General features: G+C 43.1%; 1 pseudogene; it reads left to right on the forward strand.

The window, feature by feature from the left end:
- Positions 1-2,110: 2,110 nt before the first annotated feature.
- LOC125440576 lies at positions 2,111-13,066 on the forward strand (annotated as a pseudogene).
- The last annotated feature ends 13,548 nt before the right edge of the window (positions 13,067-26,614 follow it).

Consider the following 26,614-nt stretch of genomic DNA (forward strand, 5'->3'; position numbering starts at 1 on the left):
TCAGTTCCTCCAGTTCCAAACCAATGCCTAAGGTTGTACTGACCAGTGCTTGTCCGCATCTTACTTTAGCGACGGAAGAGAAAACAGGTGATCTCCCTTTTGGAGGCCACACAAATGGTAACCTTTAACTGTTTGTAACTATTTAGCATTTTGGTTTTGGACAGCATGAAAATCTCTCTGGGAACACATCTTTCATGCACAAGGGTCCATCTTGGTTAAAGCACTGTCCCTTATACTCAGATAAAAATGGTTAGGGTTTATAACCACCTCATCCTGCCTGTTATCTTCTAGGTCTGCTCCGATGAAGCCTTTATGTCCTCCTCGGCTACCATCCTCCTGAAGACCCAGCAGCATCGCTTTTTTGAGAAGCCCCACAGGAAAATGTCTTCAAGAATGGCCTGAGACAGTGGAAGGGCCAGGCATCGTCCTTGAGCAAATCGGCAGATACATAATTAGAGGGGTTTTCCAAAGATTTTGGGGCCTGAGACAGGTCTCATTCGGCGCCCCAGCATGCCAATGCTGAGCGGGAAGTCTTGTGTGGTCAACACTTAAAAAAGATATATACATATTTATTCTGTTTTTATCATATTTTTATTGACTGACTGACTGACTGACTGACTGACTGACTGACTGACTGACTGACTGATTGATTGATTGATTGATTGATTGATTGATTGATTGATTGATTGATTGATTGATTGGGCTTGATAGACCGGCCAACCCCCAAAGGGCTCTGGGCGGTGTACAATGAGACATAAAACAAATAAAATCTCATAAATACAATATAGCAATAAAACATTAAAATTCATTAAAATACATTATAGCAGCAATTTCAAAAAAAAATAAACGAATAAAATACATGCACAGATGCATGCACAGATGGCGCCCAACCCAAAGGCCAGGAGGGCCAGCATTGCCCAAAAATAGGTGGGATCAGCAATCAGGCAATGCTGAAGATGGCAAAACTGTCGTGGGGGCTCCAGGGGGGGCAGGCAGTCTGCGGCTGGCATCCCCAAAGGCCCGGTGTAATTACTCGGTCTTACAGGCCCTGCAGAACTTGCCAAGGTCTAGCAGGGCCCGGTCAGCAGATGGTAAAGCATTCCACCAGGACGGGGCCAGGGCTGTAAAGGCCCTGGCCAGGGTAGAGGCCAGCTGCATCAACGAGGGGCAGGGGATTACCAGCAAATTGGCCTCCGCCGAATGCAGAGGCCTATTCAGGACATATGGGGTTAGACGGTCTCGCAGAGAGGGACTTATATTCTGATAAAGAATGGTTTGTAGTTTTTCTTTTGTAGTGTTTAAATTTACAGTTGGTAAATTTACATTCTGAAAAAAAAAGATTTTTCTTTTATACTTCTCAAGTTTGGGTATCTTGTTACTTCACAGCTCCTATTTAGAAGAACAGATTAAGTCCCTCTCTTCTACACACATACAAACACACAGAGAGAGATATGCTTTCTGGGTGAGAAAATTTCTTTTTGCTGAAGTTTAATTGTTTAGGCCCGTGACAGTGCTAATGAATCTACAACATTCTTGATTGGAGTATAATAGGTAAGATTATGTTATTCTTTTATTGCTGACCATTGTCAGGAACTCATCATAAAATGGAGTGGTATATGTGTGGTAAATATGAAAACTCTTCAATATCTTATGGACCATTAAAGCTTTTACCTACTCAGATCTTGAAAACTGACCCACTTTGGGATATATGAAGAATCTTATGCTGTATCATACATTTGGCACAGTGATTTTTCTCCTGTGTTAGTCTCCTTCCCCCAAACCATTGAACTTTGTATCTCCTAACAATCTGCTGTCCCAGAAGAAGACCTCCTCTGAGCTGAAGTAAACATGTTTTCTTCTGAAATGTCACAGAGAAGTCATAATTCTGGGTTGCCGACTACGACCTCTGCAATTATTCACCATCCGTGCTTTCTCCAATTCCGTGGGGACATCCAGAAGATGAAAAGCAACATGAGAGATGCTACTAATATCTCCTGGAGCTGAAAGCAGTCAGCCATTGGTCCTTTTCCATGGTTGGGCCAGTTATTGCAGAAGCAACGTCAGGGGCCATTTCAGTGGCCATTTGATCCTAGTAGACACTTCCATAACAATGTTGAAGCTGGCAAAGTGTGGTTCAGGAGGAATATTTTTAAGCAAAGTAGTGATATTCATGAATGTAGTACTAGCCCTTCACCCATGGGCTCTTTGCAAGGCTCCTGTTATTCAGTGCACCATCCGCGACCCCCTCCCAATACTGCACAAGTATCATCAGTTGGGGGTTTATATCATAGGTGGCATTCTTTCCCAGATCTACATCTATCCTGATCAATTAATATTCAAGCACCATCCGTTCCAGGCCGCAGTTGGTGAGCATGTGTAAGTACTCGGATGTAAAGATTAAATTAATGCCACTCTAGCTGTTCTGTCTTTTTTTTTTAAAGGGCTGCTTTCCACCCTTCTTGCGATCCACAACCACCTTTGTGTCAAAGGGCAGATTAATTTTATTTGCATTTTATGGGTATTTAATCTGTGTTAGTTCACTGGTTCTCAGCCCGGGGGCTAAGGATACTCTGGGAGACAGTATAGTTATTGCAAGGGACCTGGGAATCCATATGCGCTCTATGCCTGGCTATTTTGATTTGTTCTTATGCAGATGGCGTAATGTGGAATGAGAGGATTGGTGGATTTTTTTCATGTGAAAATGGGTCCTTGTTCTCAAAAGTCCTTGGGAACCAGAGTTTAGTTCTCAGACAAAATAAAAAAAATGGTATTAAGATCTGATTCGTTCATCAGTTTAAAAGAGTTTTCTAGCATTCAAGCGAAACCAACTTGCACAAGGGGGGGGGATCGTTGCTCCTACACATTTCAGAGTTTTAGAGTGTAGCTTCTCCTTTTTGCCTTTTCTAATGAGACACAACTTCACATCTCTGCCTTCCTTGCGATCCGCAGCAACCTTTGTGTCAAAGTGCAGATTTATTTTATTTGCACTTTATGGGGGTTTAGTCTGTCTTAGTTTAGTGGTTCTCAGCCTGGGTCCAGGAACCCTATGAGGGCTACAGAGTTATTCCGGGGGATCCATGAATATAAGAACATGAGAACATAAGAACAAGCCAACTGGATCAGACCAGAGTCCATCTAGTCCAGCTCTCTGCTACTCGCAGTGGCCCACCAGGTGCCTTTGGGAGCTCACATGCAGGATGTGAAAGGAGGATTAAGACTGGTAGCCATAAATCGACTTCTCCTCCATAAATCTGTCCAAGCCCCTTTTCAAGCTATCCAGGTTAGTGGCCATCACCACCTCCTGTGAACTAAGCATTGCCAATTTGATCTTTTTGTCAGTATGTATTTCTCAAGCAATGGATATTTACTATCCTGTTGTGCGGCGGTGGGGGGTGGTGGTCTACAGAATCCTTTGAGGTTAGAATGGGTCCCCATTCTAAAAAAAAACTGATAGTGAACCACAATACTAGTTCTTTGGCAATCCATAAAGTCATATTAAGAAATGATTATTTCATTAGTCAAAAAAAATGGAGGTTTGCTACCAAAGTGAAATCTACCTGCACAATGGGAAACAAACTTGTCGTTCACTGTGTTTTCAGCGTACCTGGATGTCAGTTTGCTTTTTATTTTGTTTTTTTCTGTTGAGTGTATTCATGCAAATGATCTCCCCATCTGAATTTCAAGCTGGCAGAAGAAGCCCTTCCTTTTCCACAGCCAGTTAACATCCTCTCTTGCAGCTGATGTGCAGACACTTCAACTGTGTGGGTGAGAGAGCTTCACCCTTCAACCCTGGAAGCCTCCATTATGGATGGAGGGGTTTAGAGGTAAAGATGGCTCACACATGCCTCATCACTTCCTGTAAACAGGAGATCTAGACTGGGGGAAGCACTGTTACAAAGAGACTATTCTGTTGTGATATGAGAGAGATCTGTCCTTATAAGGTTCTTACGTTTAATAAGGCCCCTTCCGCACACGCAAAATAATGTGTTTTCAAACCACTTTCACAACTGTTTGCAAGTGAATTTTGCTATTCCGCACAGCTTCAAAGAGCACTGAAAGCAGTTTGAAAGTGCATTATTTTGCATGTGCGGAATGAGCCTCTGTTATTGTTTTTTTAAAACATTTGAGACTGTTCCAAAGTATCTTACGTAGTGAACAGTCATTGAAAGTAAATATAAATGTATAAATTAAATACAAAATATTCTCAGTTCAGGACTAAACCAAATGAATTTGACAGAGCAAAGGATGAGTTATGCCTTATTCTGCCAATGAATGGTGACCTCTCTTGAATCGATCAAATAAGTTGAGAGAAACTTTGCAGTATGGAACAGAAGGATAAAACCCAACAATTATTCAGTGCCTTTCTGTGAATGATAGGCGCAAGGCAGATTGCAAATCCATGGAACAAAATCATGCAAAACAAAGAAACGATACAAGATACATGTATGAACCTGATTGACAACTGGCTGCTAGTAATGGGTTGATTTTGGAGGTAATTTAAGTCTCCAGAAACTTACCAGTAAAATTGCACAGTTCCCTTCATTGGGGACAAACATTGTCTTTTAGTGCAAAGTTGCTAGCAGGCATATATGAATTTGAAATGTAGCCAATGACACACATTTTGAAACACACTTATCAGACAGCTTCACAATATATTCTGTGACTGCAGGGTCCTGACTCAGAATTATCAGCACATCCTGGCTTTGGTATTTGCCGTTCAGGAGATCAATGAAAACCCCCGACTGCTACCCAACATCACGCTTGGCTTCAGCCTCTACAACAGCTACTTCAGTGCAAGCAGGACCTATCAGGCCTCCATGGAACTCCTCTCTGCACGGGGCAGATTCATCCCCAACTACAGGTGCAGCTCCCTCAACAATCTGGTCGCTGCAATCGGGGGACCGAGTGCTAGTTTTTGTTATCACATGGCAACCATTCTGAGCACCTACAAGATTCCACAGGTAACAAGTGTGCTTCAGTCATGGGCTGTCAATTCACATTCCTTTACGTTTTTAGTGATGATGTTACGGTTTCCAGGTAGAAAGAGGCATGTCAGAAACAGAAGTACATTCTGCTTACCTCTCAAAGGTTAACTCTTCTCCTAAGGAACGTGTTCCATCAGGAATCATGTTTTGGGCTATGGAACAAAATGGATCAGGGGTTTTTTGAGCAATGAATGTAACCTCCAAAAAAAAAAGCAATGTGAAATGTGCAGGAAGCTACCTTATACTGAGTCACATCCTCTGTCAGTATTATCTACTCTGACAGGCAGCTGTGTTTCAGGCTCCCAATAGAGGTCTTTCCCACCATATATTACCTCTTCATTTAAAATGGAAATGCCAGAGATAGGGCAGGGATCTGTGCATACAAAGTAGATGTCGTGCTACTTAGCTGCAACCCACCCAAAGGTGTCTCTATTCCCTCGGCCACTTTAATTTTAACAACATCTCTGTTAGTGATGCAAATGGCATTCCCATACAAACTCAACAATCAAACAAACTTTCCTCCAATAAGGTGATATAAAATCTTTCACAATTTACTCCAACGTTCCCATAAACAAGTAAAAGGGTTTCCCCAGCTCTGCTTTCTCACTTCTGCAAGATTTGTTGTCAAATCACGGGCAACTTATGAACTCCGAGGCATTTGCAAGACAAGCAACTATCAGAGGAATTTAAGACAAGCGACTATCAGAGGTGTTTTGCCATTGCCTTAGTCTGTGTAATTGATCCTGATCTGACTTGATGGTCTCCCATCCAAAAATAAACCAACCTGGACACAGAATATTATTTGAAAACACAGAAATTCTGGACCACTCTGACAACCACTACGTCAGTCTACACAGAGAAGCCATTGAAATCCACAAGCACATGGACAATTTCAACGGGAAGGAAGACACCATGAAAATGAACAGAATTTGGCTGCCAGTGTTGAAAAACAATAGAATCCAGACAGCGACTAATCAGCTCCACACAAACACAGGACAACTATAGACAATAGCAATCAAAGGGAACAAAGGCCAGGTTACTTCTATTCAGATGCACTCACCTATTGACCTTGCTATCTTCATCGTGACTCACATGCTACAGACTTCATTGTTACTCACATGCCAAGCTACTTTTATTCAGATGGCCTCACCTAATGACCTCACAGTATACATACTCCATTTGCTTTCCTTCCCTACCATCACATCCTCTGAAGATGCCAGCCACAGATGCAGGCGAAACGTCAGGAGAGGATGCTGCTAGAACACGGCCATACAGCCCGGAAACCACACAGCTCCCCAGTTGCTCAAATGCTAGATGGAACACATCTCAGTCCACCTCTTTCTAGTTTTGAGTGTTTAGAGTGGGTTCAGTCCAAGTTCCCTCCCTAGAGCAGTTCTTCACATTCCTAAATGTGCCGCTCATTTGTTGATGAGGCTAGAAACAAGTATGCAGACCGTCAAAACAACAATTTGCTTTGCATCTATTTTATTATGGCTAAAGATAAATGTTGACCCAAATGGTCTATTAGTTACTTGTAAAGTATGTCAAATTGTTGGCTGTTAGACTGATCAAACTATTATATCTCCATAACACATATATCTCCACTTTAAATCCAATTCATGTAACCATTTATTACAAGACAACCTTCTCTCAAGTCCATAATCATGTAATTGTTAAACCAACAATGTCCATAATCTTGTAAATATGATTGCGTCAATGTCACCCACTGTGACTGCGATTCCGCTCCGTTGTACTTCCCAAACACTTCGCGCGGATTACCGCGTTTTCGTCTGCCTTCTTCAAGGGAAGTGTTAATACACTTGATAAGGAACCCTCAACAGGTGATTCTGTACATAACAATCCTTATATCATCTTATGGCAATAATAACAATCCTTATATCATCTTCATGGCTATTTTAGGACTGAGGTGATTTTTATGAATGTATATATTCTCTGGTGTATGTATTTGGCTAGATGCCACATTGACCTTAACAAACTGAACATGGCCATGGAGCAACCTACCGGCATCCATACATTTTGAATGCTTCATGAAAGCTGAGTAAAGTCAGAAATTGACATGTTAAGAGGCAGATGTATCCAGACAGTTTTTCAGCTCTTGAGAAAGGTAGAAAAATTCCCCTTGGGCTGCCAGAAGGTCTCTGCTGGGTATTAAGGGTTCTGCACTGACCAAAACTCTGTAGAAAGGTGGGGTATTGCTGCACAGAGAGAAATCAGGCAAGAAAGAGAGGGAAAGCTGCCTGCATCCAACTCAAAATTGGATTCACATGTTCCAGTTGGGGAATTCAATCCCCTACCATACTATAACATTTGTTTTTGTAACAGTTCTTTGCATTTCCTTTTCTTAGGTAACGTACGCTTCTACTCCAGTGAAGAGTGACCAAAGCCAACCTGCTTCCTTTCACCACATGTTTCCAAATGGAGCCCATCAATATATGGGGATTCTCCAATTACTGCTGCATTTCAGTTGGACATGGATTGGGATGATGTATACAGAAGATCTCCATGGGGAAAGTTTTATACATGATGTGATTCCCATATTTTCTAAGAGAAACATCTGCTTTGATTTCATAGAAAAATTTCCCTCCATAAAATTTTCCACTGCGATTGCAGATATGATATCAGAAGGGAGAGATTTGTTTAGCTTTGCCATGAGAAGCTCAGCCAATGTAGTAGTTGTCTGTGGTGGAAGTCAAACCATGGCAGTTATGAGAACATTGCTGAACTTCTTAGCATTTGATGACGTACCCATGAAGACGAAAGTCTGGATTATGACGGCCGACATGGAGTTCACTTCACTTGCCTTTCAAAGAGGATGGAGCATATGCTACATCCACGGGGCAATCTCTCTCTCAATTCCTTCCAAGAAATCGATCAGATTCCAGGAATTTTTGCAGATGAGAAACCCTACAGTGGACAGTGAAGATGGCTTCATAAAAGACTTCTGGGAAAAGGCATTTGTCTGTTCTTTGTCCGAAACCGTGGAGGAGGCGAATGGTGAGCCAATGTGCACTGGGAGAGAGAAACTGGAGAATCTTCCCAAGACCGTTTTTGAAATGAGCATGACTGGCCACAGCAGCAGTGTGTATGATGCTGTCTATGCTGTAGCCTATGCCTTACATGCCATGCATTTACAAAGATTCAAGCAATCGGTAATGGGCAATAAAGGAAGGCAGAAGCTTCTGAATCAACAGCCATTTCTGGTAATACCCTGAGTAGAACAAGGCCAGAAACCTCATAATACATTTGGGTCCATCATGTCCAAGACAACAGAAAGATGTCTCTCTCAGGACAGGGTAGCTTGAGCTTCCGTTTGACAGCCAGTTGCTTTGTGTTCCTGTGTAAATGAAGAGTGTGTTAATAAGGGTTACAGAGAAAGAAGCTCCTGGATCAACAGCTGTTTCTATCTATTCAGAGTGAGCAAAGGTAGAAAGTTCACCATACATATAGGTACATCAACATGTTCTAAACTGAAGAATAAGATGTGTCTTCACCAAGATTCTTATCAATAACCGTCTCCTAGGTGTGCCATAGCTTCTATTTTATGCCCAGCAGATATGCAGAACATGCTTTCTGAAATTAGTTTGGTGAGGCACAATAACTCACTGTGCAACTCAGTGTAACCAGACGTAACAAAGCATTTCTCAACACAAAAGAACAATAGAAAAGAACAAAGAAACAAATTTTCATAGACCTAAAACACACACAGAGAAAATTCTCACCATAGCAATCTTATAGGAAGCTTTTGTGATGCTTGGCGGTGTGTGTGTGTGTGTGTGCGTGTCTGTGTCTGTGTCTGTGTCTGTGTCTAGGCAAAGGCATCAAATCTGCAGTATGGCTGCTGTGGATCCCAATAAGAACTGAAGACTTTGATTCCGTTTAGGTCAGGGCGTCCAATTCATGAACCCTCATTTGTCCTCCTTTGGGAACAGTTAAGGATGGATGGGGATTCCCTCTTTGTGGGCTCATAAAATTGGACACCAGAACACAGTCTTTACCAACTTGGGGGTTCTTGTAAAGAGAATCACCTGTGAATAATCTGCAAATGTCACTTTGATACATTTTAAATAGGTCCTCCCAGTGCCCCAAATATTTCCCAATTGGCTATAATGGAGCCAATTTTTTTCAGATATTGGAAGAAAAGGTGGGGAAAGATGACTACAACGGTATGTGGATACAGCTTTGGATGGGTCAATTGAATCCAAATGCTCCAGCCATAAAAACTTTTGGGGTGCAGGGGGAGCAGATCACTAATTTTTCCAAGAGATTCTATTATCTACTACATACCAGCTATTTGCTAATCCTGCACATGCAGTAATGCTATTTAACATTTTTTTCCCCTTTGGTTTTCATGCTAATTCACTCCAATCCTAACTGAAAGAACTTTTTTCCAACTTGAGCACTTGATTCTCTTCATATTTCTCTTTAAGAAGACAGAGACTTTGTTTCCATTTCCTAAACTTAAAGTTGGTTTTCTACCTCTCCTTGCTTAGCTTCACCTTTTTCTGAGAGGAGTCTCGTTCAACAACAGCGCTGGGGAGAAGATTGCTTTCAATCAAAATGGAGAATTGATAGCTGGATTTGATATCATCAATTGGGTCACATTCCCAAACCAGTCCTTTTTCAGAGTCAAAGTTGGGAAGATAGACCCTGGGGCTGTCCCATACAAAGTGCTCACTATCCACAAAGAGGCCATCAAATGGCCCAGCAGGTTCAACCAGGTGAGATCCAAGCACATTTCAAGAGTTATGGTCTGTTATTTATACTCTGAACTAGATCCCCTCCAACTAGAGTTGCTAGCTTGGCTTCTCCCTTCAGAGGTAGAAGAAAATGGGGGATGGGGCAGAACAGCATTGTGGCACTCTAAGAATTCCCCAATCTCTATGCTAAAACTCAACAATATTAGGAGAATTTCTAGACAATTCACAAGAAAGAAGTGAAACATCTTTTGGGTTTAGTCAAAAATGATGAAAGATCATTTAACTTGGGGGCTTCATACCACATGTTTGCTCCAGCTGGTGTGACTACCAACCGTGGTGGCACAGAGAAAGGGGTGGGAGATGGATTGCCATGATGGGCAATCTGGTAAAGCTAATGCCAAAAAAGTGTCAATGAGTTTCAAGCTCCTTCCACACATGCAGAATAATGCACTTTCAAACTGCTTTCAGTGCTATTTGAAGCTGTGCGGAATGGCAAAATCCACTTGCAAACAGTTGTGAAAGTGGTTTGAAAACACATTATTTTGCGTGTGCAGAAGGGGCCTCTAACTTCAAATGTTCAAAAGCATTATTTTGCGTGTGCAGAAGGGAATTCTAACTTCAAATGTTCAAGTGGCAAACACCGCAGAGCTAGGAGATGGTTTCAAAGCTGTTCTCCCTGATGTTCTGTGTAGAAAAACCCTTGCTAATTTTTTCTTGCCTCTGTGTGAAACAAGCAAGTCTTCATGTTCACACTATGTATATTTCCTAATGTCTAATTATTCCTAGAGAATGCAACTATTTTATGCAAGATTTGTGTTCCCATATCCTGCATATATAAGTTGTGTGCAATGAATACACTGTAAAACCAGAACTGCTTCAGCTGCAATACTAACTGGAAAACAAAAAGAATAGCAAGAAAGTGAGCCAGAACGAATTCAAAGATCTAAATGAATGCAGCAAGTTTGGGATTCCCCAGGATCGGGATTCAATCTTCACAAAAGCACAATTTAAACAGAAACACATCTATTTCTGCCAAGCTAAGGGTGACTTATGAAAGCATATGAGATGTGTTACCTTTGCTCTAGACTGGAATGGGGTGGGTAAAAGGGTTCCATGAACGGTAGACTTGTGTGGTATGGTTAAAAGACTGCAATCAATGCGAACTGTACTGTAGACATGTTTGGCAGAAAAGAAATACTTGGCTGTTGTGGTACACGTCCTCAGGGATATGTTTTGAATGGTTCAACACTCTTCTTTTCCCTTGATTACAGATGCTGCCCCTTTCCATGTGTAGCGACCCATGCCTGTTGGGTCGTAGTAAGACAAAGAAAGAAGGGAAACCATTTTGCTGCTATGATTGTGTTGCATGTCCAAAAGGGAAAATATCAAACCAGACAGGTAAGTGATGTAAATATTTTATAGACTTAATCTGAACTTTAATTGGGACCATGAATGTTATAGCAGGTAGACACAGTTTTCCATTTGGTTGAAAAATATTGTGCAATTTTCTGCAATGATGTGGATAGTGGGTAAGAGAATGAAGTTTGACAGAGCTTCTGAAGTAGGTGCACTGTTGTGTACAGCATTTGATTTGATGGATAGAAGGAAACGAAAGACAGCATACTCATAAAGGGCAGTGACAGGCGTGGTATTCAGGGACAGAAAGACCACCTCCTCTCATTGAGTAGGGATTCCCTTGCGACATTAACTTCTAAAATTCAAGCAACTACTGTACTCAACTGGCGTAGTGCAATTATAACTGCGTAAGTAGAGTGATAATCTTCCCCATTTCAGAGTCTTAGTTCTCATTCAAACCTGACAAGTGCTGATTGCTTTACACTGTATTTTGTAACGTACGTATTTATTAGAATAGTTTATCTTACTTTTTCCTTGCAAAGCAAGAGTCAAAGTAGCTTATAAATAATGAAGACCAATATCAAAATGGCAATACAACTGTTTCCCAAAATGGTGGGAGTTTCTCCCTTTTAGATTGGGAATTAGTGAGAGCAGACTCTTGGCTTAGCAAAAGGCTGTGCAAGCTCAAGATCTTGGTTGCCTATGTTTACAAAAAACAGCTTTTGCAAGAAAATTCTGCAGGAGAGAAAATAAAGTTTAAAAATTTTAATAAGGAACAATGGGGGTACACAAGCACTCAACAATCAAAACAACAGAACACATGCACAAGTTTTTACTTATTATGTGTCCTTGTAGGTGCACTGACCCTGTACAGAGAATGGGTTCCCATTTTGGCATTGCACTGCAAGGCACTCCAAGGGTTGGGAGAATAGCATCACTGTCTTCAAGCAGAACACCTTTTCTATCATGGGCTGGTATGGAAACACAACCATAAAATAGAAGCAAAGCATTGTACATAAGTCTATCCTGCAGCAACCAACATTTTAATTTTCAGACATGGATGACTGTTTCCAGTGCCTCAAAGATCATTATCCTAACAGCCACCAAGATTTATGCCTTCCCAAAGATGTCAGCTACCTGTCTTATGAAGAGCCTTTAGGGACAAGTTTGGCTATTTTTGCTCTTTCCCTTTCTTTCATCACAGCTTGGGTCTTGGGAACTTTTGTGAAGCATCAGAACACACCTATTGTGAAGGCCAACAACCACAGCCTCTCCTACATTCTCCTCGTCTCTCTCTCTTCCCTATGGCCTTCCCTTTGTGCTTTTGCTCCCCTTCATTTGGAGAGACCCACAGAGAAAGCGGGACCTGCCTCATCCGGATCAAAAGAGCTGCATTTTGGCATCCCATTTTTCTCAGTGGCATGTCTTCTTGCGTGTTGGCCAAAACCATCATTGTGATTATAGCTTTCATGGCTACCAAGCCAGGGTCCAGGATGAGGAAATGGGTCGGGGGAAGACTGGCTTGGTTGATAGTAGTCTCCTGCTCCCTCTTTCAAGCCACTCTTTGCACTGTGTGGCTTGCAACCTTTCCTCCCTTCCCCCATTTTGATATACACTCAGATACTAGAGAAATCATTGTGGAATGTAATGAAGGAGTCCAGTGGCAAAATAATTGTTCTACTTTAAAAAAATAGAGTCCCTATGGGCTTTATGGGGTTCTTGGCAGTTGTGAGCTTCACTGTGGCCTTCCTAGCCAGGAAGTTACCAGATAGTTTCCATGAAACCAAATCCATCACCTTCAGCATGCTGGTCTTCTGCAGCGTGTGGATGACCTTTGTTCCCACCTACTGGAGCACCAAGGGGAAATATATGGTTGCTGTGGAAGTCTTCTCCATCTTAACCTCCAGTGCCGGCTTATTGGCATGTATCTTCTTCCCCAAATGCTACGTCATTGTGCTGAGACCTGATCTGAACAAGAAGGAGCAACTCATAAAGAGAAAAAAATAAAGAATATGTCTGTGTCTTCTGCTTTAGGAAGTTGTCTTAAAGTAATAGGCATGCCAAGTGGTTCTAAGCTCCAAACTCTCTTCCCTCATGCAGGTACCATTAGTAGGTTCTCTCCCACAATTACCTGTTCAGTCAATGATGGGGCACTTGAGAATGGTCCTTCATTTTTAGATGTGCCAGGGTGATCACTAAAGGCTATACCTATTGTGTATTAACTCCCACTATTATTGATAGTCTTAGTAATTGCCTATATATAAACACCAATTGTGTGTAACATAAACTGTTGAAAACCAAAAAACGCGTCACACACTTAGACGGAGGTTGCACTTGACCAATATAATATGTAATATATGATTTCTTTTCAACACATTTTAGTATGACAATTCATAAAGTATGCATATATGACATTCAAAAATAAAAAGACCATATCCATGGCTCAACCAACTAAGAAATAGGTTCTACTTGCACCCAATAATTCTTTTTACAAAATATTTGAGTCCATTTTCCAATCCGTTGGTAACAACCTATAGAATAAACCACAAAAAGTCTCTCAAACGCCTCACGCGTTTCAAAGCGTTTTTGTTGATGTCTTCCTCAGGAGAAGAATTTCATTCATTTTCTTTCACACATTTCTTATTTGCCATATAGATTTTCTATAAAATATAGATGAATAATACTTTCAACAAAAGCTTTTGTTTAAAATTAAAAATAGTAAAAATGTTTAATATGTTTAAAAATGTCTAAAAATGTGTTTTAAAAGTTCCAAATATCATGATGTATGCAACAAAATGTTGAAAGTATTATTCAACTATATTTTATAGAAAATCTATATGGCAAATAAGAAATGTGTGAAAGAAAATGAATGAAATTCTTCTCCTGAGGAAGACATCAACGAAAACGCTTTGAAACGCGTGAGGCGTTTGAGAGACTTTTTGTGGTTTATTCTATAAGTTGTTACCAACGGATTGGGAAATGGACTCAAATATTAGTAACTGCCTAGCCAATATTCACTATAGAATTCTAATTGCAGAGATTAACCACCTCAAAAACAACTTGGATCAAGAAAAAAGTGAATTCCCCTGTGTAACTAACCTGAAAAAAAAAAACCCTCAAATGGCAACTTGGCTGAGGAAGCAACTTCCCAACAGTCTGAATTGACCATTTTGCCATGAGAGTGAAATAAAACAGTCTGTCAGGACTGCAACTCCCAGCATGCACCAACTCCCGCCTTTTTCAAAAAGAGCGGGAAAACAAACTGAGAAGCTACATCTCACCAGAGCCTCATGGCCAATGAGAGGCCAGAGACTGGGCGGGGGGAGGAAGCTGATTGGTTGTTGTTGAGTTCAGAAATTTAATAAATACTGGAACTGAGGGCACGAATCCTCAGTTCCAGCACCCTGTAGTTAGGGCAACGCAAGTCAATAAAGTTCTTTTGTTCAAGTTAACTTCATTTGAGTGTGTTCAGCCTTACACAGTCCACGTGTTGTGAGCTGATATCAACCTTTTCCTTGTTCATCAGACATAAACCATCCAGTGTTTTTTTTTTCAATTCCTCAGCTTCCTAAGCTGGGTCAATATACTTCTATATACATTCTAACTTAGCGGAGGGCAGGAGGTACAGAAAAAGAAAACAAAAAAGAAGGTTAAGTGGAAAAGGATAGTTATTCCCAGCAACTCAAACTTATTGCAAATAAATGTTTCCAAAAGGTATATTTCCACTATTTTTCTGAGTATTCTTCTATATTTATGGTTTCAGCTAACCTAAGGCTCATTCCGCACATGCAGAATAATGCACTTTCAAACTGCTTTCAGTGCTCTTTGAAGCTGTGCGGAATGGCAAAATCCACTTGCAAACAGTTGGGAAAGTGGTTTGAAAATGCATTATTTTGGCGTAATGCGGAGGCAGCAGTGGCATGTGAGGAAGGTTAAGAGCTCGTGTATCTAATCTGGAGGAACTGGGTTTGATTCCCAGCTTTGCTGCCTGAGCTGTGGAGGCTTATCCGGGGAATTCAGATTAGCCTGTACACTCCCACACACGCCAGCTGGGTGACCTTGGGCTAGTCACAGCTTCTCAGAGCTCTCTCAGCCCCACCTACCTCACAGGGTGTTTGTTGTGAGGGGGAAAGGGCAAAGGGAGATTGTCAGCCCCTTTGAGTCTCCTGCAGGAGAGAAAGGGGGGATATAAATTCAAACTCCTCCTCCTACTCCTCCCCCTCCTCCTCTTCTTCCTCTTCTTCTTCTTCTTCTTCTTCTTCTTCTTCTTCTTCTTCTTCTTCTTCTTCTTCTTCTTCTTCGACTTCCTTACCTGTTCCAGCAGTCTACTGAATTCTTCTCTCATTCCCTCTGGCCCTAAACCAAACCAGCACCTCTGCATGTTTGCCCAGCTACTTACTTACTTACTTACTTACTTACTTACCTTCTTACCTACTTACCTACTTACCTACTTACCTACCTACCTACCTCCCTCCCTCCCTCCCCCCTCCCTCCCTCCCTTCCTTCCTTCCTTCCTTCCTTCCTTCCTTCCTTCCTTCCTTCCTTCCTTCCTTCCTTCCTTTTCCTTCCTTCCTTCCTTCCTTCCTTCCTTCCTTCCTTCCTTCCTTCCTTCCTTCCTTCCTTCCTTCCTTCCTTCCTTCCTTCCTTCCTTCCTTCTTTCCTTCCTTCTTTCCTTTCTGAAGGCTTACCTGACTCCACTAGAACTCCATCTGTGCCACTGTGATGGTCCAGCCAGGTGTTCTCTTGGAATCACAGACCCTGTCGAGAATCCCTTGGCTGCCCTTAGCAGAGGTGAAATTGGGGGTCTGCAGGGCCAGGGGGGGGGGATTGGTGAATGGGTTTTCTCTTTCCACCCCTGGGAATTGCCCCAAGGCGTACTAACGACTGAAGCTACAGTCACAAGTCATGGCATGAGTAGACACCTCTGTGTTCAGAAACCACCTTTTGACTACCTGGTGATGGAGGACAAAAACCAGAGAAGGAGCACCTGCGCTGCTTTCCCAAATCAAATTTTTGTCTCTTTTCCAGAGAGAACACTAGAGGAATGGGGCTTGGGTAGGGACGCTTCACAGGAGAATCCCTGTGAGAAAAGAAAACTGCAGGGAAACCTCATTGTGAAGCTAACAGCCCTGGAGTAAGTACTGCATACATAAATGGTGTGCATTACTTCAAACAAACAAACAAACAAACAAACAAACAAACAAACAAACACCTTTATTGGCATAAAGTATAAAAAATATGGTTATAGGTGCGCGTTACTTGAAATGGTACTTTTCTTCCTGAAGAAATGCATATTTTTTTGGGACAGTTCCTTGAAACTATGGCCAGAAAAGCGCCCGTAGTCTTGCTGATGCTTTGCAAATGAGCTACCTTCGAAGGATACTTTCCAAACTGACATCTGCTAAGGAAGAGCTCTAACTATGAAACGGCATGGCATGGCAGAGAAGTTTTGGTGGTACCCTTGAAGAATAAAGCTTTAGCAAGCTCAGATGACATCTAGTGGCCAAACATCATAACTACATGTAAATATACGGGGCGGGGGGGGGGAAAGCAAACATTTCAAAAATCAATGCCAAGTCTTTTTTACTATGTTGTTACTTTTATATCTCTACAGGCATTAATAGATCTTTATTTTTGAAATGTTTGCCAGGCCATTTCATAGTGAAGCAGAACAGACACTTTTTAACATCTGGAATTTGACTTTCAGTCCTGGCTCTAACCCGGGGGTGTCAAACCCACGGCCCTCCAGATGTTCCCAGATAGCCCTTTTGCCAAGTCCTGTGTTCTGCAGTCTGTGACAACCAGGCCCACATGAGTTATGAATTTGGAGCATAGAAAGATGGGGTATACATTAGGCTATAGAATGGGAAAGTCACCATCTATGCTTGTTATGTCTATCTCTGTTGATTATATATGTTGCTGTGATTATTGTTGCTTATAGCTTATGATGTTATGATTATTGATGTTCTTGTTGTTTATAATGCTATGTTTATAATGTTGTGTTTATTGATCCTTCGTTTATTGATGTTTTGTTGCTTGATGTTATGATTATTGATGTTTGTTCACTGCCCTGAGCCCTTTGGGGGAGGGCGGTATACAAATCAAATAATACAATACAATACAATACAATACAACCATAGTTCCCATCAGTCCCTCCCAACATGAGCATTGGCTATACTGGCAAGGGCTGATAGGAATTGTAGTTCATGAACAACTGGAGGGCCGCAAGTTTGACACCTGTGCTCTAACTCATAATTCTCTTAAGAGCACATCTAGAGGATTGGGGAGAGCAAATAATCAAAGCAAAGATCTCACAGTGTTCATGGGCAGAAAAGGATGACTGCTGCATCTCTGCATGAGACCTCTCTCTGGACTCATTCAGAAGCACACCCAGAACACCGGCTCACACAAAAACAGGTTGGATAGAAAATGGATCATTTTTATCCTTATGAACTCAACAAGAAAAATCAGTTGGCTGTAGTTGTAGATGCCTCCAAGATACACTGGAGTGGTGGGGGAGGAGGAGCGTGTTTCAAATGAACCTCTGATCATGAAACCCTTGCCCTGCCCTGGACAGTTCAGACTGACCTATCTTGTCAGATTTCAGCTGTTGGCCAGGACTAGCCCTGGAAAGTATTTGGATGGGAGACCTCCAAGAAAAAACAGTGTCACGACGTGAAGGCAGCCAATGGCAAACCAGCTCCGACTGTCTCTTGCCTTGAAGAGGCAAGTGATGGCGAACCTTTTTGAGATTGAGTGCCCAAACTGTAACCCAAAACCCACTTATTTATCGCAAAGTGCCAACACAGCAATTTAACCTGAATACTGAGGTTTTAGTTTAGAAAAAATGGTTGGCTCCGCTCTGCACCTCTCTAGCATTTCCGCCTTCTCTGCCTCTGCCTCTGCCTCTGCCTTTGCCTCTGCCTCTGCCTCTGCCTCTGCCTCTGCCTCTGCCTCTGCCTCTGCCCCCACCTCAGGCAGCAGCCACCCGGAGCACAGGCACCAGGCCTGCCAGTTGAGTCCTCCCTGCTCACCGAGGTGCATGCACGTCATGCCCAGCAGCCCAGACAAGCCTAGATGTGCATGGGGGGCTATTTTCTGCCTCCCCCCACATGATGAACTCTATGTGTGCATGCCCACAGAGAGGGCTCTGAGTGCCACCTCTGGCACGCGTGCCATAGGTTTGCCACCACTGCCCTACGGGGTCTCCATAAGTCGGCTATGACTTGATTTGCTGCCATCGCCATTGAAATCCTTCCATCCATACAAATGGATACCGAGCTACGATTGCTCCCAGCGTTATGATGAGAGTAGTAGGAATCTTTCACATATTTACCAAGTGGAAAACTGCATAGCCCTCCATTTCTTGGACTGCACAATAAACCTGTGATCTAGCTCTGCAGCTGCACCATCGTCAGCAGGCCTACTGGAACAGAACAGAACAGTACAGCATTTATTTGTTTCACTCCATGTAACCCTACCGTTTTTAGCTTGTAAACTTTTATATAAAGCAACTCAAAGTATCTGGCTCTTTTCTTAGGATCTCCTAACTCTGCTAATTAAGTATCTCTATGTGCATATCCCAACAGATTTGTACAGCCGTTCCACCACCGCTTCCTCCTTGCAAATGTTCCACAGGAAATCCCCCATCTGCACACACACACACTGTTACAACGGAGTAACGGCTTAAAATAAAGAAGCTCAAAGAAGCTCAAGCCGATACAGAATAAAATCAGAGATTTTTATTTGGCAAACTGCGGGCAAAGACAAAAATCAGGGGAGCCAACTTTAAAATGGCGATGTGTTCTCACTTTTATAGTATTAATGACAAGCTACATTAAAATGGCAGCAAAGAATACACCCCAAAATGCCAACATCATCAATCAATCACACAAAAGGTGGAGATTTTCCCTGTTCCCACAGCCCTTTGGGGTTGTCCAAGATCCTTATTGGAAGATGTCATTATTTCACTCTTTGACGTTACATGAACCAAAAACCCTTGTTCTTCTTATCATGTATGTTTCAAGTTGTCCTATTTCTCAGACAAAGAGCCTGAACTTTCTCATAGGCTTTTCTTATTGTTCTCAGGAAGAGGGAAACTTTTTAAGGTATCTTTTGGGTACAGCAGGATCTCAAAAACAGTTTAGTTTGCACATTTTGCATAATTGTGAACAAAGGGGCATTCTTGGAGTTATTATGCTAAGCTAGCAATAGAAAAGAATAGGTTTAAGGCCTGCATGATTTCTTTGGTCAAGTCAGCTGCATTATGGTTGCCATCTCTCCATTATAGGAAAAATAATGGAGGGAAAGAAGAAATAGTCTTTTTTGTTAAATCCAAAACCCTTTTATCTGTCTCTCTCTGACTTTCTTCCACTCGCTCTGACTTTCTACTTGCTCTGACTTTCTGCTTCTTCTGCGCCTACAACACCCCACCACTGCTTGTTTTCCCATTGACTCTTAGAACACCTGCAGAACGAGAAATCATTTCTGAAGGGTTGTACCCTCAGTGTGGCACCAGTGGAGGAGGGGAGCTCAGCAGAGACTTAAGTTTTCAGCCCGGGGGAGGGAGAAACGGCTAGCCCAACCCCACCAGGTCTCAGAAGCTGAGGGTGACAGGGCATAATAGTGGGTGTCAATTTTATGCTGGATTGTCTAGATCAGGGGTCTGCAACCTGCGGCTCTCCAGATGTTCATGGACTACAATTCCCATCAGCCCCTGCCAGTCGGGCCAATTGGCCATGCTGGCAGGGGCTGATGGGATTTGTAGTCCATAAACATCTGGAGAGCCGCAGGTTGCAGACCCCTGGTCTAGATGCTACTGCCCCTTTAAGAGAGTCGGATTCTGAGATGGCAGTTAGAGATGACCGTTAGCAGGCTTCAGGGCTGAAGGGATTTTGGCTCTGAACGTGTTTTTGTTCATGTTTGGTGTGTTCTTAAGAAATAATAATTTCCCCCTGATTGGAGTGTAACATTAGCAGGGTCAGGCCTGACTGGTCCTTGGAAGGGAGACCACCATGACACCCCATAGGGTTGCTATGTAGAAACAGGCAATGGCTCATCGCTTCTGCTTCTCTGTTGCCCTGAAACCCCTACGAGGAGTTCCCTTAAGTCACTTGCCACTTTGACACAGTATAGTGACAGAATCAATAACAAAGTCAGATTACCTTTGGTCTTCTACCAAAAAAGCCCAGAAGCCTTTGCTCCATTGCTGGTTAGATCACAGACCTGAAAGTGCTTGTTTAATAATACACCATGCGACAGATAACCTGGAATGTGGGAAGGTGGTTTGCACACTAGACAGCGTAGCTGTTTTTGGAAGCTAACTCTATGCTCCACATTACAAATACCCATTTGGGCCAAACTGATTGTGAGGCTCCGGTTTGCTGAGTCCAGAGCCCTTTCCGCACAAATCTCCTAAAACATTTTCAACCCTCCCCTTTACAGCAATGTATGTCTTCACTCAACTATGCAGTGGGAAAGATTCATGGCCACCATTATGTGATTTCTCTCTCTCTCTCTCTCTTTTTCTTTTCTTTTTTTGAGGGCTGTGTTAAATCAGTGCTTCAACGATTCACAGCCTCGTGCTGCGTTCTCTACTCCTTGTATACTCAATGCTTCAAAAATCCCCACCACCAATAAACAATAAAGAGATGAGGGGGAACTGAGTGAGCTCAGAAAATAGCGCCGAGGAAGAGGTTCAGGGAACAGACAAGCATGGGAAATGAGGTCAATAGATCGCACAGCAACTGAAGACATTTTGAAAACGTTCCAACTAGAAAATCGTTTTGAACAGGGATTCATTTAAAACTTTTTTAGGCTGGAAATGAAATGTTTGGGGGGGAAACAACGCAGACTCTGTGGAGGAAACGTCTTATTTCCTGCCTCCATAAGTTTTGGTTGTGCAGGAAGGACCCTGTGTTAGAGTATCCCCGAGGAATTGGCTTCAGATCTGGACGGGGAGTGTTATGTGTTGAATTTCTGTGAAAGCAAACTAAGAAGAAGAGATGCGTTGCTGGTTTGCTGATAGGCTGACTGGAAAGAGACTGGGTTCTATAGTCACTGGGCAGCTAAAAACCATTAGGACGGGGAAAGGCATAAGGGGCAGCCCAAAGCACATCTGTTAGCTGGTATTTGTGTGCTGAGTCCTGAGGAAACTATAAACATCTGAAAGTCTTGTAATAAATCGTAATGGTCGGCTCTTGTCAAAATTTCTGATGATGGACTTTTAGGAGGAGGATCCCAGCCACAGGCTAAATGGCCCATAAGGGAGGAGGAGACCGTTTGAATTTGAGCCCCTTTCCCTTCCTTTCTGCAGCCCACCAACCCCCATGGCTATGACTGTGTGGCCATTACTCCCTTCACCCCTGACTTGGAGGGCCCAGGCTAGCCCAACCCCACCAGGTCTCAGAAGCTGAGGGTGTAGGCGCAGAAGATAGAAAGCGGAAAGAAGGAAAAAGAATGTAGATAGAAGGAAAAGAGAAAGTAGAGAAAGAGAAAAGGGTTTTGGATTTAACAAGAAAGGCTATTTCTTCTTTCCCTCCATTATTTTTCCTATAATGGAGAGATGGCAACCATAATGCAGCTGACCTGACCAAAGAAATCATGCAAGCCTTAAACCTATTCTTTTCTATTGCTAACATAGCTTAATAGCTCCAAGAATGTCCCATTGTTCACAATTATACAAAATGTGCAAAGTAAACTGTTTTTGAGATCCTGTTGTACCCAAAAGATACCTTAAAAGTTGCCCTCTTCCTGAGAATAGGAAAGCCTATGAGAAAGTTCAGGCTCTTTGTCTGAGAAATAGAGCAACTTGAAACATACATGATAAGAGGAACTAGGGTTTTTGGTTTATGTAACGTCAAAGAGTGAAATAATGACATCTTCCAATGGGGATCTTGGACAACCCCAAAGGGCTGTGGGAACAGGGGAAATCTCCACCTTTTGTGTGATTGATTGATGATGTGGGCATTTTGGGGTGTAATCTTTGCTGCCATTTTGATATTGCTTGTCATTAATACTATAAAAGTGAGAACACACCGCCATTTTAGTGTGGCTCCCCTGATATTGTCATGCCCGCAGTTGGCCGAATAAAGATCTCTCTGATTTCATTCTATATCGGCTTGAGCTTCTTTGAGCTTATTTTATTTTAATTCGTTACTCCGTGGTAACAAGGGTGACAGGGCACAATAATGGGTGTCAGTTTTATGCTGGATTGTCTAGATGCTACTGCCCCTTTAAAAGAGTCGGATTCTGAGAAATGCAGATGACAGTTAGAGATGACAGTTAGCAGACTTCAGTGCTGAAGGGATTTTGGCTCTGAACGTGTTTTTGTTCATGTTTGGTGTGTTCTTAAGAAATAATAATTTCCCCCTGATTGGAGTGTAACATAAGCAGGGTCAGGCCTGCCTGGTCCTTGGAAGGGAGACCACCATGACACCCCATAGGGTTGCTATGTAGAAACAGGCAATGGCTAATCGCTTCTGCTCCTCTGTTGCCCTGAAACCCCTACTAGGAGTTCCCTTAAGTCACTTGCAACTTTGACACAGTATAGTGACAGAATCAAGTAACAAAGTCAGATTACCTTTGGTCTTTTACAAAAAAAGCCCAGAAGCTTTTGTTCCATTGCCTGGTTAGATCACAGACCTGAAAGTGCTTGTTTAGTAATACACCTTGCGAACCAAGGTCGGTTCCCTGGAATGTGGGAAGCTGGTTTGCCCAAATAGGCAGGGTAGCTGTTTTTGGAAGCTAACTGTACGCTCCATGCAAATTGCTATCCAGAATGTCAGAACTGGGGCAAACATAAAGAAATGATGTTGTTTTAACAAAACATGCAAATCGGTATGAAACAGCACACTTTTACGTTAATACGGTTCTCCGATTCGTCTCTAAACGACAACGAGGCATCTGTGTTGGTTCCTCTCCTATACTTGTTTGGCCTGAGCACTAGCCATACTTATTTGCCCTTGTTTTGTCATTTCTTCCGTGTTCTCTCAGAAACTTAATACATACTCCACCATGGCTCTCCCACACAGAGATTTATATCTCCTCCAGGTGGATTCAAATCACGTTTTGCTGCTAAGTTGTTACAATCTTATTTTTATTTAGAGGGCTTCCTTATATATTCTCTCCTTCCTTTAACATTTCTTTTTGGCAGTCAGATATGGCCGCCCCTTGCCAGGTTTCTGCGTTGTTAAAAAAAAAGTGGTTATGATGGAGTCTGGGGATCCCCTGAAATTACAGCTCATCCACACCCTACAGAGATCCCTTTCCCTGGAGAAAATGGGTGCTTTGGACAGGGGGCTGGATGACCCTGTACCCCACTCAGATTCCTGCCCTGCCCAGAATCCATCCTCAGATCTCTGCGCGTTTCCCAACCTGGATCTGGTCACCCTTTCCCCCACCCTATCCCCCAACCCCTGTTAGTTGCCAGGGAGGATCTGGCCACCCTAATTAAGATCCCTGGACAGCTGTTCAAATGGCATCCAAGCGTGGAAGGAAAGTCTGAGAACCGCTTGCTTTTCATCTGGAAGTCAAAACTCAGAGCAAGAAGTGCCCCTTGGAAGCATTTCTTACAAGCTCAGGATGTTCAAATTGATAAAGTATAAACGGAATCTTTAAAACAGGTTCATGTACCTGAGCTTCATAGTGGGATTTGACTCTTGGTTTCTCCCCAGGCCCCCCAAATGTCATGCGTATTTTTAATTGCTCTTTAATGACCATAATAATTATAATTAGCATTTTCCTCTGAATGTATGTGAGCAAAGTAAGCAAGGTGCCTCACACTTACCCATGCCGTCGTGGAGGTATTGGTGGCAATGGTGTGTAGCCGGTGCCTCCAGGGATGTTGTTATGACTGAGGAAAGAAGTTAAAGGGACATCAGAAGAGAGGAATTGATTAAATGGGCACAAGGTTGAAACAATGACTTCCCGATAGCGGTGATTAAGGCCAAGATGCTGGCAAAGGCGGCTGCTTATGAGAGGGAGAGAAAAGAACTGCGAGGCAGGCTTGGCTGTGTCATGGTTCAGAGGGAATTTGAACTCTTGGGTTTTTAAACTATCAAAATATTGGGAAGTTGCTTAAATATTTGATGGTAGATCGATCAGCACATTTCTCTCTCTCTCCGAAGAAGGGCAGGGGTGCCAGTCTCCAGGTGAGGCCTGGGGATCCCCTGGAATCACAGCCTACAGAGATCCCTTTCCCTGGAGAATATGGGCACGTTGGACAGTGGGCTGGATGACCCTGTACCCCACTGAGATTCCAGCCCTCCCCAGGCTCCATCCCCAGATCTCTGTGAGTTTTCCAGTCAGGACCTGGGAACCTCACACTTACCCATGTCATCCTGGAGTTATGGATGGCAATGGTTCAGTGTTGTTAGCTGGTTGGATGGGCGACCAATGAATCCTGTCTCCAGGGATGTGGTTAGAGCTGAGGGGAGAAGTCAACGGGACAAGTGGAAGAGAGGAATTGATTAAAGGGGCACAAGGTTGAAACAATGACTTCCCGATAGCGGTAATTAAGGCCAAGAGGCTGGCAAAGGTGGCTGCTTATGAGGGGGAGAGAAAAGCAAAGTGGAAACAAATACAGGCATAACTTCTTTGGCGCCAGTGGTTACAGCTCTACTGATTTTCCAAGCACGATGCATTCAAGTGTCCTGGATTTTTAAAATATCAAAATATTGGGAAGTTGCTTAAATATTTGATAGACTGATCAGCACATTTCTCTCTCTCTCTCAGAATAAGAGCAGGGATGCCAACCTCCAGGTGGTGCCTGGGGATCCCCTGGAATTACAGCTCACCCACAGCCGACAGAGATCCCTTTCCCTGGAGAAAACGGGTGCTCTGGACAGTGGGCTGGATGACCCTGTGCCCCACACAGATCCCTGCCCTCCCCAGGATCCACCCCCACATCTCTGCGAGTTTTCCAACCTGGATCTGGTAACGCTGTCCCCCAACCCCTGCTAGTTGCCAGGGAGAATCTGGCTACCTTAACTAAGAGACCTGGACAGCTGTTAAAATGGCATCCAAGCGTGGAAGGAAAGTCTGAGAACCGCTTGCTTTTGCATCTGGAAGTCAAAACTCAGAGCAAGAAGCGCCCCTTTGAAGCGTCTCTTACAAGCTCAGCACAAGCCATGTCAGGAGAGGGGCTGTGGCTCAGTGGTAGAGCATCAGCTTGGCATGCACAGGGTTCCAGGTTCAATCTCCGGCATCTCCAGTTAAAAGGATCAGGCCGGAAGTGACGTGAAATACCCAAAATCCTGGAGAGCCTCTCCCAGTTTGAGTAGGCAATACTTTGATGGGCAAAAGACCTTATTCAGTACAAGGCAGTGTCTTGTGCTCACCACCTCACATAGTCATCCTTTTATCACATGGTTACCCTGTTCTTCCTACGTGGATCTCTGGGCCAACATGCTAGTGTGGTCAGAGCGTTGGGGCTAATGGAGGAGGACAGAACAAAGTTGTAAGCCTGTTTGGATCTTCAATAATAAACAACAAATAAAAGAAATGCATGTCTTTGTGTTGTCTCTTAACCTCAGACTTCAGAGGGGGACTTGACTAGAGAGTCAGAGATATAGAGAGGTCAAGACACTGGACATCATTTCTGTACTGCTCTAACACTCTCCCTTTGATATGTAGACTGATGCTGTCAGGGAAACTTCCTTCCTTCCTGCTCCTTCTTCCACTCCCATGCATGCATACTTGTCCATCTTGCAACCATGAGGGCAAGACACAGGTCCTGTATCCCACTGTATCCTGGTTAGGGTTAGAATAGATTAAGGAACTGTGTTTTCTCTCTCTAGTCTACCCCATCTAGCAACTGGTTTCCAACAATAAATGTAGTATATTAGTTTGTATAGGTCAGTGATGGCGAACCAATGGCACGGGTGCCAGAAGTGGCACTCAGAGCCCTCTCTGTGGGCACGCACAGAGCCCCCCCCCCCACATCTAGGCTGGCCTGGGCCACTGGGCTCAATTATTAGCATTAAACCTAAGACCTAGTTTTGGGGAAGCAGTGTAAGTAACCCGGTTAAGTGCTGTTAAACCCCACTGATTTTCATGCAAAGAACTAAAGTGCAATCCTTTACCTGGGAGTAAGCTCAGTTGCTGGCAATGGGGCTTGCTTCTGAGTAAACCCTCCTAGGGTCATGAGTCACCCGTTGGAAGAGTTGCACGGTTGCTTCAAAGCAAAGTCACCAACTACCACCAAGCTGACTCCCGAGTAACGCACGCCTCGGAGCCAACCGTTTTTCCTAAACTAAAACCTCAGTATTCAGGTTAAATTGCTGTGTTGGCACTTTGCGATAAATAAATGGGTTTTGGGTTGCAATTTGGGCACTCGGTCTCGAAAAGGTTTGCCATCACTGGTATAGGTCCTGAGTTATTTTAGCTCCTGGCACATACAAGAGCGAAAGATTCTTGAATTCCAACATTGCCCTCCCCTGTTGTAATCCTTACAGCACCACTATGAGGTAGGCTAGGCCGAGTCACGGTTCAGAGGGAATTCAAACTCCTATGTTGAAATCTCACATGGACTATTGTGCCACAGTTGCGCATGCA

The sequence above is a fragment of the Sphaerodactylus townsendi genome, linkage group LG11, assembly GCF_021028975.2.
Source record: "Sphaerodactylus townsendi isolate TG3544 linkage group LG11, MPM_Stown_v2.3, whole genome shotgun sequence".
In the NCBI taxonomy this organism is placed as follows: domain Eukaryota; kingdom Metazoa; phylum Chordata; class Lepidosauria; order Squamata; family Sphaerodactylidae; genus Sphaerodactylus; species Sphaerodactylus townsendi.